The sequence below is a fragment of the Dromiciops gliroides genome, chromosome 3 (assembly GCF_019393635.1).
Source record: "Dromiciops gliroides isolate mDroGli1 chromosome 3, mDroGli1.pri, whole genome shotgun sequence".
In the NCBI taxonomy this organism is placed as follows: Eukaryota; Metazoa; Chordata; class Mammalia; order Microbiotheria; family Microbiotheriidae; genus Dromiciops; species Dromiciops gliroides.
In genome coordinates this window covers 570,501,740-570,515,133 of record NC_057863.1, presented here as the reverse complement: position 1 = coordinate 570,515,133, position 13,394 = coordinate 570,501,740, and the positions used below count along the sequence as shown (strand labels likewise).

General features: G+C 40.6%; 1 protein-coding gene across 1 annotated transcript in view; it reads right to left on the bottom strand.

Moving 5' to 3' along the window:
* The window catches only part of TRIM13 (tripartite motif containing 13), a 63,383-nt gene extending 49,997 nt beyond the window's left edge, over positions 1–13,386 (bottom strand). Inside the window, exon 1 of the mRNA XM_043997502.1 lies at positions 13,262–13,386. The gene's annotated coding sequence lies outside the window, so the exon portion shown is untranslated. The remainder of the gene's footprint in view (positions 1–13,261) is intronic.
* Positions 13,387–13,394: the final 8 nt, after the last annotated feature.

The window sequence follows — 13,394 nt, the reverse complement described above, 5'->3', positions numbered from 1 at the left end:
CCTACTAACCTCCACCTCATATATCCCGTCTTCCTTCAAGACATATCTCATACCTCACCTTCTACATGAAACCTTTCCTCCTCTTCTGCTATTATCCTCCCTTCCTAATTACCTTGGATTTAACTACTTAATTGACTGATTATTTGGGGAGTTTTCCCTCTTTATATTTACTATGTAGGTGTCTATGGATGTAATATATACACTTATGGGGGCAGCTAGGTGGCGCAGTGGATAAAGCACCGGCCCTGGATTTAGGAGGACCTGAGTTCAAATACAGCCTCAGACACTTGGCACTTACTAGCTGTGTGACCCTGGGCAAGTTACTTTAAAAAAAAATAATAAAAAAGAAAAAATATATATACACTTATCCCCACTGAAGGAGAATGTAAGCTTCTTCAGAGTAGGGATTGTTTCATTCTTTGTATTTGTATCTCTAACACCTAGCACGGTGTCTGGCACATAGCAGACAATTATTAAAGGACTGATTCTAGAGTGAAAGGAAGGAACCTCTGCCTTTTCAGGTACAGATACATAGTTCCCACAGTTTCAAGGGGCTTACATAGACATGAGCATTGGGGACTTCACATGTGTCTATAGTTATTGTCCTCCAATGCCCCACTACATCAGTATTTCATTATATTAATGTACCACAATTTATTTAACCATTTCCCCCACTATTGGAAGTTTAAGTTGCTCTCAGATATTTACAATGATAAGTAATATTGCTATAAATTTAGCATTTATAAAGTACCTACTATGTTGGGCACTATGCTAGGTACTAGCGATACAAATACAAAAGCAAACCAATGCAAATACTCAAAGAACTACATTCTATGATAACATTTTAATAGAGAGCTCTTTTTATTTTGGGGGGGTGAAGTGTTGATACTATTTTCAGTATATGTGTATATATATATATATATATGTGTGTGTGTGTGTGTTCCCCAAAATTGAATTAGTGGGGATCTCAAAATGCTCAAATTTCCTGCTTGATACAAATATCTAAATTGATCAGAAATGACTCTTAAATAATGAGAAAAGAATTCTTAATCCCTAAATTATTAAATTCTTTTTTTTTTAAGTGATGCAGTTGGGGTTAAGTGACTTGCCCAGGGTCACATAGCTAGTAAGTGTTAAGTGTCTGAGGCCAGATTTGAACTCAGGTACTCCTGACTCCAGGGCCGGTGCTCTATCCACTGCACCACCTAGCTGCCCCCAAATTATTAAATTCCTAATCCCCAAACTACAAGACAGTTATTCCTGAGAGGTGAATGTAAATGGCTTACCAATCAACATTTTTTCAATGCCCAAAGCAAACTGCCATGTAGCCACCTCAGCATAGCAGAGCCAAGAGCAAGGAGTACTTTTTGACCACTAAGGGAAAAAAAGAGTCTAAGCAAGACAGAGAAAGAAAGCTCTGCTCTCCTACATCAGCCTTCTGGTGAGTCAAAAAATTCCTACCCACCAAATAGAAAAGAGTATGAGAACTAAGTCAAGAGACACCTATGGCCAACCAAGAACAAAGAGTTAGCTGTGATGATTCCAGAAGACTTGTGTCTTAAATCTCCATATAGTACTTCTAGTCAAGTCAGTTCACATGCTTGAATTCAGGTCCTAAGCTCTTCCCCACTGGGGTAAGGAAATAACCCCTTATTTTTCACATTTCAAACTCTTCAGATTTGAAAGTCAGTAGAAATCTCTCTTGTCTCTCAACTTCCAAAGGACAAGCCAGCAAGAGAGTCTTGCCCTATTCATAATAGAAAGCTACCTCCTCAATCCATTCAACATAACTTATTAGGAGCCATTCTTTCTGGAGACCTGTTTATTAGGCTGAAGCCAAGGGAGGGGAAAAAATTCTATTCCAGCCCTCCATTTCAAATAGCTAGAAGTTGCTAGCTGTTAATTATGATGTCAAGAACAGCTGAACAGGCCAGATTCTAAAGGCATCTTTGACAATTAACAAAAAATAATGAATGATTTTACCTGAAGTCCTTGGAACATTTCTGCCACTGTTTAAGTTGGTGCTATATATAATGGACATACTCTCTTAGAATGCTTCCATCACTGTTATACAGTGTTGTTTCAATCAGAGTTTGGAAAATTGTTCAGTTTTTTTTTAAAGATTAATGTGTAATGCTGTGGTATACCACATGGAATATATTAGTCACCTTAGTTAACAAAATGAGACAGACACGAGATTATGTGTCATAATGTGACATGTTAATTGAAAATCATGAAAAAGTTCCATAAAACTGTGACTTTTGAGGTAAAAAAGGAATTTGAGGAAACATATAGACTTCAAATTCTCTTTTCAGAATCTGTTTGCTGTAAACTGTTTAGCATATCTTTAGAAACCCCCATTAGGTGTGCCCATTTCCAAAAGAACTGTATGCCAGCACCAAGGCTGAATCACAGATATCATCCCTCATAAGGTTTGTTAAGGATATTGGCTGGTTTCTTCTCTTAAGGTTTAAGTGGTGCATACCCCATGGATAGCACAATCACTCCCTTAGGTTGGCTGGTCCTGCCCAGACTTAGATTCCCTTTGCCTCAAGGGCTTATCTCAGTTAAGTGTAGGGCATATATCTAGTTTATTCTCTCTGGGTTTAGGCTGTCCTGTTTATGGAAAATTATGCTTGCCTATGGGCTTGATATCAGTAAGCTTTAGACTTCTAATGGCATCAGTATTTGCTCTTCTCTCTCCACCCCTACCCCGCCCCCTATGCCTCAGCCATGTTGAAGCAGAGATATATTTTCTGGCTCTCTAAGAGAAATATAAACCTCTTCTGAAATATCTGCCCACTGCTATCACTAATCATACCAGACAATGGCATAATGAACACCTGGTTTTTCTTTTCTATAAAGGAGGGAGAACATTTACAAGCAATAGCAATAATGATAAACAATTGAGAAACAAGTTCTTCACAAGAAAACAGCTCTCTGCAATGGAAATAGAACCATTTTCTCCTAAGCTCCACCCTCTCCCAAAGGGAGAACTAGGAAGAAACTGTCCATCAGCTTAATGGAAGTAAAAGCTTTGCATTGAACTCCTTTTAACAGTTGAGGGGGGCTGCTAGATGGTGCAGTGGATAAAGCACCAGCCCTGGATTCAGGAGGACATGAGTTCAAATGTGACCTCAGACACTTGACACTTACTAGCTATGTGACCCTGGACAAGTCACTTAACCCTCATTGCTGCCCCCCCCAGCCCCAAAACAAACAAACAAACAAACAAAAACAACAGTTGAATGGGGAGAGGAAGAGAAGCAAATCTCCCTCCCTACCTTCTGCAACTGATCTTCAATCTCACCAGCATGTACCATCAATTCTTTGCCAGGGTAAAAGGTTATGTCTAAGCTTACCATCTTCCTTGACATGAGTTTACAGCATCACAGAGAAAAGGGGTGGATAAGCAACAGATATCCAAAAGTCCCTAGACCTTGCTTGTGTATTTCCTCTCCTGTGGTGTAATACAGCAGTATGGATAATCCAATTTTCTCATCCAGGAGCCTTTTAAAACAGTCTCAGAAAACCAATCCTGTGTTCAAACTTCAAAGACACTATCAAACTATTGAAGTCTAGGAGAGTGTCTGCTTGAGTCTCTCACATAGATGCTACATAGTTAAGCTGCAGAACTCTGATTTTATGCACTTTTCCAACCGAGCAGCTTTTTCAGATACAAACTATAATTTTCATGGAACTTTAAGCTAGAGGGAAACTTAAGAGATACTATGGATCAATCTCTTTATAGAGGAAACTGAGGCCTGTTGTGAAGTGACTTGCCCAAGGGTGAAATAGCTAGCTAGCAGTAAGGAAGGCATTAGATCTTCCAGTTACTACTACAAAACCTTGTTTTGACCAAGCTATCTAGGGTTTCTTTATGTAAACTGTTAGAATTCTGGGTAAAACATGGATCCAAGATTTGAGAAGTGGCTAGGAGTTAGGCAAGTCAAAAAGTTTCACAGATATAACCATTTAAATGATCAACAGAATCTCTTTCAACCATAGAGTATTAAAACTCTTCCTATGGAGAAAATCAGTCAGTTAGGCTCTCAAGTTCTGGAAGATTTTGTGGCTAAATGGGCCATTATTTCTATGACACAGTAATACCCTAGTTGATAGAAATGTAATGATTAGTCTAGTTTCTGGCTTCTCTCCACCCCTCCTCACATTTTTTTTTGTGTGGGGGGGGCAATGGGGGGGTTAAGTGACTTGCCCAGGGTCACATAGCTAGTAAGTGTCTAGTGTCTGAGGCCGGATTTGAACTCAGGTAGTCCTGACTCCAGGGCCGGTGCTTTATCCACCGCGCCACCTAGCTGCCCCACTCCTCCTCACAATTTCAGCTACTTAATTCCCACTTTCAGGATCCAAACTTATCTTAGGTTTTGGGACAAATATAGCCTCAAGCAGAGGGAAGTAGAAGAATACTAAAATGCACAACAAAAGACAACCCAGCCTTCAATCCACCTAATTATGGTCCTCCTCGGACCCTGTATCCCTATTCTAGCACCCAAGTTTTTGCCTTATTCCTTATACCCAAATTTCCTCCTTCTAGCTTGCTTACAGTAACTGGGTCCCACCTTAGTTTTCTAGTTCTTCTGGGCTAACAGACATATGCCAGTCACCCTGGGAATGATCATTTTCTGGGAACTATCCCTGAACTATAGCCTCTTCCAGACTTCTCTGACACGATGTTCCACCTATTTGCTATGATATTTCCCTGTTAGTCATGACTAGAACTCCCTAAAATGGACCCATTTCCTTCCTGGACCATTATACTGCTGCCAGACTCCAATGCCGTGCTTTACCTGCCTTTATGGATACTTCTCATAGTGCCTACTTCTGGTACCTTTCTGGATTGCCTGCTCTGCCCCTGAAACTCTAAGTCTCCATATCTCGTCTATTTTCCATCTGATTATATCCCAGATCTACTCAAGTCCAAGTCCTGATAGGAGTATTCTCCCAGAATCACATGAACTTGATGTAGGAGGTGAAAAAAGGGTTAGTAGAAAAAGCCAAGACCCAAGCTCTAATTCCAATATTAGCTCTAAATGGCAGTCAGACCCCAGTTAATGGATAACTTATGCTAGGTTCTTGTACCCACAGAACTCAGTGCCCATAATGGGAACAGAAGGAGAGAGGCCATGATGACCTTAGACTAAACAACAAGGGTACAGAAATTGTAATGAAAATAGAGATATTTTGAAACTATTCATGGGAACCAGAAAGAGACATACACAGAAAAGGCCAAATTTGTCCCCAGATTCACCTTAGTTAGAAACAGACTAAGCTAAGTTGTGGTGACAGTGTATATTCAGTCCTTACAACACACTTACACTCTGCTTGCTGTACAGGGAGATAAGAATTATTGTCTATATAAAGTGATTACCCCAAAAGCACTGTAAGATCTTGAGTCACTAAAGAAAGAATAAGCTATTATTTACTTACTAGGTCAGGAAAGTACACCAATATATTTTAGAAAGGTTTTCAATTGTAAGAATTGATAAAAAAAAAAGTGTTCTTGTTAAATGTAATTTTTTTTTTTTAGTGAGGCAATTGGGGTTAAGTGACTTGCCCAGGGTCACACAGCTAGTAAGTGTTAAGTGTCTGAGACCGGATTTGAACTCAGGTACTCCTGACTCCAGGGCTGGTGCTCTATCCACTGCACCACCTAGCTGCCCCTTGTTAAATGTAATTTAATCACAATATTTAATTCACTGAAGTATCTCTTTCTCTCTTGAACTCAAGTTAATCTAGGCTTCATTGTACTCAATAAAGTAATTAGGTTTAAGAAGAAGCAATTAAAAATGTAAATCTCAGGTTGCCTCTGAGCTTTGATTACTTCTCCCACAGAAAGACTGATGGAGACAAAGAGACACAGAAATAGGAGAGACAGGCAGACAGACAGGCAGACACGGGAGACACTGGGGGGGTGGGGAGGGAGAGAGAAACTCCTCTTCATCTTCCTTTTACTGATCACTTCATCTGAGAGACTGGAGTGGTAAGAGACTAGTAATCTAGCTAGGAGTGACAGACAACTTCAGAAAGAATGACACCTTGGGGCAGCTAGATGGCACAGTGGATAAGCACCGGCCCTGGATTCAGGAGTACCTGAGTTCAAATCCGGCCTCAGACACTTACTAGCTGTGTGACCCTGGGCAAGTCACTTAACCCCAATTGCCTCACCAAAAATAAAAATAAAATAATAATAATAATAATAATAAATTAAAATAATAATTAAAAAATTAAAAAGAAAAAAAGAAAGAATGACACCTTGCAGCAAATGGAAGTCCCAGCTATGGATTCTACAAAGGCACCAATCCCCAGACCCTTATGGAGAACTACATGTAAGAGAAATTTCATGAAGCTGGTCAAGGGAAAAAAGAACTTCCATCACAAAAAGTTAGGAAATAATGTTACGTCTGTTCTTTAGACTTGTTCCTCACGACTTTTCTACCTTGTCTGTTCTTATCCTTGGATGCTATGTATATTTGTGGATGAATGTACCCCAGGCTTTTGTGAGGAATATTTTTCTATTTGCTGTTCTTGCTAAATCTGGCTAATTATTAGTGGAAGTATGTGGGGTTGGGGGTTCATGCGCCACAGTTCTTTTTTTTTTTTCTTTTTCTTTTTTTTTGCGGGACAATGAGGGTTAAGTGACTTGCCCAGGGTCACACAGCTAGTAAGTGTTAAGTGTCCGAGGCTGGATTTGAACTCAGGTCCTTCTGAATCCAGGGCCAGTGCTCTATACACTGTGCCACTTAGCTGCCCCATGAGCCACAGTTCTAGAAGCAAGTGTAGGTGGGGAAGTAATTCTGGAGAGGATGTTACACTTTTAACCTATGATCACAAAAGCAAAACATTAATAAGAGGAATAAAGGAATAAGGAATTCATAAGGAATAAAACCAATAGCAAGCAGTCACTTAACTGCCCACTATGTACCAGGCACTGGAGCAGGTGCCAGAGGTATGAAGACAAAAGTGAAAGTCCATCCCTCAGAGAGTTTATATGATACAAGGAGAGATCTCTCACACACACATATATGTGTGAATATGTTACATATAAATGAATATACAAATAAATATTCAAAATAAATACAAGGTAATTTGGGGGGACAAAGATATTAGCAGCTGGGGTAAAGACCATGTAAATGTAGCAATGGAGCGGAGCCTTAAAGAAAACAAAAGATTCCAAGAGATAGATGTAATAAAGGAGTGCATTTCAGGCATGGGGAACAGCTAGTGGAAAGGCATGGAGATGAGAGATGGAGTTTCTTATATGAGGAACAGCCAATAAGAAAAAAAATGTGGCTGTAATCTGAAGTGAAAGAGAGTAATATTAATAAGTCTGGAATGGTAGATTGGTGTCAGGTCGTGAAAGACTTTAAATGCCAAACAGAGGAGTTCATATTTGATTCTAGAGGTAATGAGATCCATACTGGAGTTTACTGGGGAGGTGGGATGGGGGTGTGTAGTGGAAATGTTGTTATACTTAAGGAAAATTACTTTGGCATCTGTGTGGAGGATGCATGGAGACCAATTACAAGGCCATAGCAATAGTCCAGATGAGAAGTGATGAGGACCTGAACTAAGCTGACAATTGTGTGAATAGAATGAATAGAAGCAAAAGACACCAAGGAGGTAGAAACTATGAGATCTGGCAACTCCTCACAATATAATCATTATTTCAAGGTAGTCTAAATGATGAAGTATTTTTTTCTTACTTTGTACCATTTCTGATGTCCACACTGTATAGCACAACTGCATTAATACTTCTAAGATTTCTTCTAGTAGGATTAAAATTTTGGTTCTGAAGAACAAACTTTGTTTAATAATCTGCCAGTGAATTTCTAAGAAAGAATCCTTTTTTTTTTTTGATGACTCAAGTGTACTACTGCTAAAAGTTCAACTGGAGATGTTTGTCATCTACCAAAAATAACATAAAAAGCAATAGAGAAAATATTGAGTAAGATATTAACATTTGAAAAACATTGTTGCTTGATCCATTCTCAGGTTCCTAGTATAGGTCACAAAAGCAAACAAGATTATATTCTTTATTTTAATAATCATAGGCTGCTACTACATTTAACATAAATAAGCAGAATATAAAGCAGTGGATTATTTAGCTATTAGGAAGCAAGTCTTCACTGGCCTTATTTTTTACTGTTCTAGAAGGTGATAGATGTGATAGACTATATAACTCTGCACTTTGATGAAAGATAGTTCTTTTGTTAACAATAATAAGGGGTTAGAGAATAATATATTATGAATGTGTGGAACTTATGAGATCATTGACTCTATTCAACTCTTAAAAATCAGGAAACCATTATCAAAAGCTAAGTCATTTTGTTTGCTTCATACTCTAGAGTATACTTTAGTTGCTACAGTGAGGACAGGGCTTAGGAAGGTTAATGTCTTAGTGGTTATTATTTTTAAATTTTTATTAATGTCTTGGGTTGGTTTTTTGGGGGAGGGGGTTTGGCAATTGGGGTTAAGTGACTTGCCCAGGGTCATACAGCTAGTAAGTGTCAAGTGTCTGAGGCCAGATTTGAACTCAGGTCCTCCTGAATCCAGGGCCTGTGCTTTATCCACTGTGCCACCTAGCTGCCCCCAGACTAGGTTACTTTTGAGGTTCCTTCCAAGTCTAAATTTATGAAACTCTATGACAGGTCATATATATATATTAGATTGGCAGAGATTGACAGTGAAGGATAATGACAAATATTGAAGGACTGTGGGAAAACAGGAACACTAATGTACTCTCAGTGGAACTGTAAATTGGTCCAGCCATTCCAGAAAGCACTTGGGAACTATGACCCCAAATTCATTAATCTGTACATTTTCTTTGACTCCATAATAACACTACTAGGTCTATAGCCCCAAGGAAATCAACAAAAGAAGAAAAGGGCCTTTATTACAAAATATTTATAGCAGCTCTTTTTGTAGTAGCAGATAATTGGAAACTAATGGGTGACCATCTCTTGGGGAATGGCTAACAAATTATGGTATTTTAATGGAATGGAATGTTATTGTGCCATAAGAAATCACAACATAGGCATTTTCAGAGAAACCTGGGAAGACCTGTATGACCTTCTGTACAGTAAAGTGATCAGAACCAGGAGTACAAGTTATATAATAATACTAAAATTATAAGACTTAAAAACTTATCAAAGTTATGACCACCTGTGATTTTGGAGGACTGATGATGAAATATGCTACAGGCAGAGAGGGGATGGACTCAAGTTGTAAAGACAGACATGAATTGTCAGACATAGCCAGTGTGGGAATGTTTTGTTTAGAACAAATAGTAGTAGTTGTAGTGATCTGTTTTGTCTTATTAAATTGGGTCAGTTTTAATGCATCGAATAAATTAGTTTAAGTCAAGAAGCATTTATTAAGCATTTCCTGGGATAGTGAGGTAAAAACACAGTAAGTACCTGCTGTCAAGGAACACATTTTAATGATGTAGACAACATGTAACAGTAGCATCAATTTATATGATGCCAACCAGTGAAACCATACAGAAACTGAACACTGCTGGCTATATATCAATTAGGAAAACCTCAAATTAATATTATCTATGTTGGATTTTTATTTATTTGTTCAACTTTTCCATTTACATTTTAATCTGGTTCAGAAGGGAGATTTGTAGCCACAGATAACTCCTGTTGATGAGTTTAACCCCTCTGATATAAACAACTAGGTAGTTACAAGATAAATTACAGAGTAAATGAAAGGCACTCTGAAAAAGGAAGGCTTTAGCTTTAGCTCCTTGGGAGGACTGTGAAAGGCTTCCTGCAGTAGGTGGGATTTGAGCTGAGTCTTGAAGGAAGTCAAGGAGAGTAAGAGGCAGAAGTGAGAGGGAAGAACATTTGCTGCAGGGGGGACAGCAAAGATTGGAGATGGGGGATGGAGTGTGTCTTGTTTGAGGAACTGAAAGTAAGCCATTTTTTTGTTGGAAAATGGGGGAGAAAAAAAGGCTTTAAAGGTTAAAGGGGCTCAGGTTATGAAGAGCTTAAAATGCCAAAGAAGTTTGTAGTTGGTCTGGGAGGCAAATAGAGAGCTACCGGAGCTCATTAAGGGGTGAGATGGGGTTACATGGACAGATATATACTTACAAAAATCACATCGGCAGTGATCGGAGAATGGATTGGAATGGGTAAGAGACAAGACCAGGGGACCAGACTATTGCATAAATCCAGGTGAGAAGTCATGAGCAACCTGGACTAGGGTTGTGTTTGAATAGAGAGAAGGTGATATAGAAGAGATGTTGTGAAGATCAAAACAACTGAAATGTGGCAACAGATTGGATATGTGGGGTGAAGGAGAGGGAGTTTAAAAATGTTTCACTGTGAGCCAAGGGCACTTTTAAGACACTGGTACTAATGGTTTCAAAAGTCAATTCCTTGGAATTAGGTTACTTGGTGGAAACATTCAGAACAATTAATTTAATACTGAGAAAGCAGTAATTCCAAGGCTGTCTATAACAGCAACCTCCCCAATACAAGGGCACTAATTACCCTAAATGAAGTTTGTTTGGAGTAGACTCATTTGTCTTGATTACTAAGTCTATAGAATCTCACTGCTCTGAAGGATAGCAAAGAAAGTCAAAGCTTTTTTGAATTGTTTTCAGGACCACACCATATGCATGAAAAGAGAGTAATAGACCAGGGGACAAGCAGAATAAACTTAACTCTAAGAAAAATTCTCTTATTCTCAAGAAAATTCCTTCAGTACCCATAAGTAACATGAGGAAATGGGACCTTCAAGATACAAAGTTTCCTCTCCTTCCTTCCCCTTTAGATCAGGCTCCTTTGTTTTGTTTTGTTTTTGGAAAGGCAATTGGGGTTAAGTGACTTGCCCAGGGTCACACAGTTAGTATGTGTGTAAAGTGTCTGAGGCCAGATTTGAACTCAGGTCCTCCTGAATCCAGGGCCTGTGCTTTATCCACTGCACCACCTAGCTGCCCCTCAAAGTTCAGACTCCTTTGAATCTAGTTTAACCTAAGCTAATTTTACCAGGGATCAGGGAATAGGCCTGATTGATCTTTAAGGTCCATTTTAACTATAGCAGGTAGCCAAGAGATACCTGCTCCCAGGAACCCTGAAGATTCATTCTGCAAAAGGAGATGTAGTTACATCTCATTGCCTGAACCAGCACTCTAGATGTGGAGGATGGGGGTTAGGAAACTCTGAGTTCTCATTTGGCAGCTGCTTCTACTATGTTGCCAAGCTGGACAGACTAGGCAATCAGGAACTGTCAGTTCCCAGGTGTGCTGATGGGGAAGGTTGCTTATCTCACTTTTGCAGACATCCTGAAAAAACAGACAGAAGGAAGGAAGGGGGAGCATCTCTTCTAGGAAGAAAAAAAAAGCAGTTGAAAAAAAAAAAACAACCAAACACCTAAGCACCTCTCCTTCCTAGTAGTTACCAATTTGCTGGGAGTGTTGTAGTAGTGATCTCAGTTGGCTGGTCTGGCTTAGCTCTCTCCCAGGTCAAGGTCTACATGTTAGACACTTCCTGTATGAGATGGGCAAGTTTTTCAGATTCATCCTCTCCAACAAAAGCAGGAGAATAAAATTCAAGACAGATACACAAACACCACAAACACTCTCTGATGGTCTAGCAGGAATTTTCTCTACAGAGTAAGATGGGGTTCAGGCAACTTTTCTCCGAATGGGGGCAACCTCTTCTTGCTCTGCTTGGATCCAAAGAGGGAATCTTGGAGCAAAGAGTGGAGGTTGTAAAGAAGGGGAAAAAAATTACTTTCCAAAAATGGCTCTGGTTGCCTTGGGAAGCCGTTGCCCCATCCCTGCAGATTTACCTTTAAGCTAAGGATGCAAATTGTTAGGTAGCTGTGTATTCCTGCTGTGTATTGCTCCCCTATAGGTCGAGTTTGACTAGTCAGTTACCGAGGTCTCTTCTAACTCAGAGATATAGATCTGGGGGATTGCTCCTAGGAAATACAGTTGAAAAGGAAGCTATAGCATCTCAGATATCATCTAGACCAAAGCTTTTTAAACTGTGGGTGGCAACTCCATACTGAATGTGGGGGTGATGAAAAATTAGGCAACAGTAAAAGGTTATGTATAACTATTTTATATACCTATATACCCAGGGTCCTGCAAAAATTTCTCCGGCTAAAAGGGGTCTCCAGTGGAAAAAATTTAAGAAGCCCTGATCTAGACTAAGTCCTCTATTTTACAGCTGATGAGGACGTTGAGATTTATAAAGGTTAAGTTACTTGCCAAGGTCATAATGGAAAGTAGAAAGCAGGCAAGATTCGAATCCAAGTCTCGGCTCCACCATACTGCCTCTCCTGAGAAGCAATAACAACTGGTTGGGTCTCCTAATAAAGCAATGACTGGCTCAGGGTCACCCAGTCACCTATAAAGCAACTGGGGTCAAGAACCCCAAGGTAAATTGTTGTCTCGATTCGAATTACTTTGCCCTGCTTCATCCGTTCATACAAATCTTTGAATTCTGGATTCGCTTCATAAAATGCACTGACATCCTATCACAACCCTATTCTACGACTTGTTCAGTCATTCCCCAATCTTTGGGTATCCATTTTGTTTGCAGTCTCTCGCCAAACTAACTAGTCATTTTTCTAAGCAGCCTGGCTTGGCATTATCCTGTGAGATATTTGTAAAGGGCGGTGCTTCCTCCTCTTTCCTTTATAGGTTCCATTCCGAGCCTGCCATTCGCTTCCTGTGGAGCCTGGGCTTTCGGGAGGTTGGGGTCGGCGGGGGAGGGGCAACATCTTGTAGGTCTCTCCCACCGTTTAAGGCGGGGGTACGCCTAGGCTTTGGAGGCTCCCTCAGCCCCTCCCCGCCGGGAGAAGAGTGGGAAGGGCAAGAAGACAGGTAGGCTTTAAGAGAAGCTCCCAACCCTAATCTGTCTGTCCTAATCCTCAGCCTTTCCCTACGAATAATGTTTAAAAGAGAATTTAGGCGTTGTCACATGCTAATTCCACTAAAAGAAACAACCCTTCGGGAAATGAATCATAACCTTGTACAGGGCGGGAGGGGGGGGGGCGGGGACGCGTGGCTCGCAGCCGCACCGCCCAACCCCTAACGAGCACTCGCCACCGGCTTACGAATTCCTAACAATTAAAGCACTGGGACGCGCAGTGATTTGGTAGCTGCGCGAAGAGGTTCCGCCCTGTCCGGCCTTTGGCGTGTTCGGCATTACTGACTGACGGATCCCTCCGCGGCCCCGCCCAGCCCCTCCTCGCGTTGCCTTGCACCTACCTAACTTACCCATTCCAGCACGGCTGCCGTGCGAGGCCGATCCAGTGGGGCACAGTTGCTGGCAGAGCCTCGGCGCTAGGTGGCGCCTGCACTGAGTCCTCCGAGCCTCCAGGGTCGCTGTGCCGAAGTCCGAGGAGGGGCG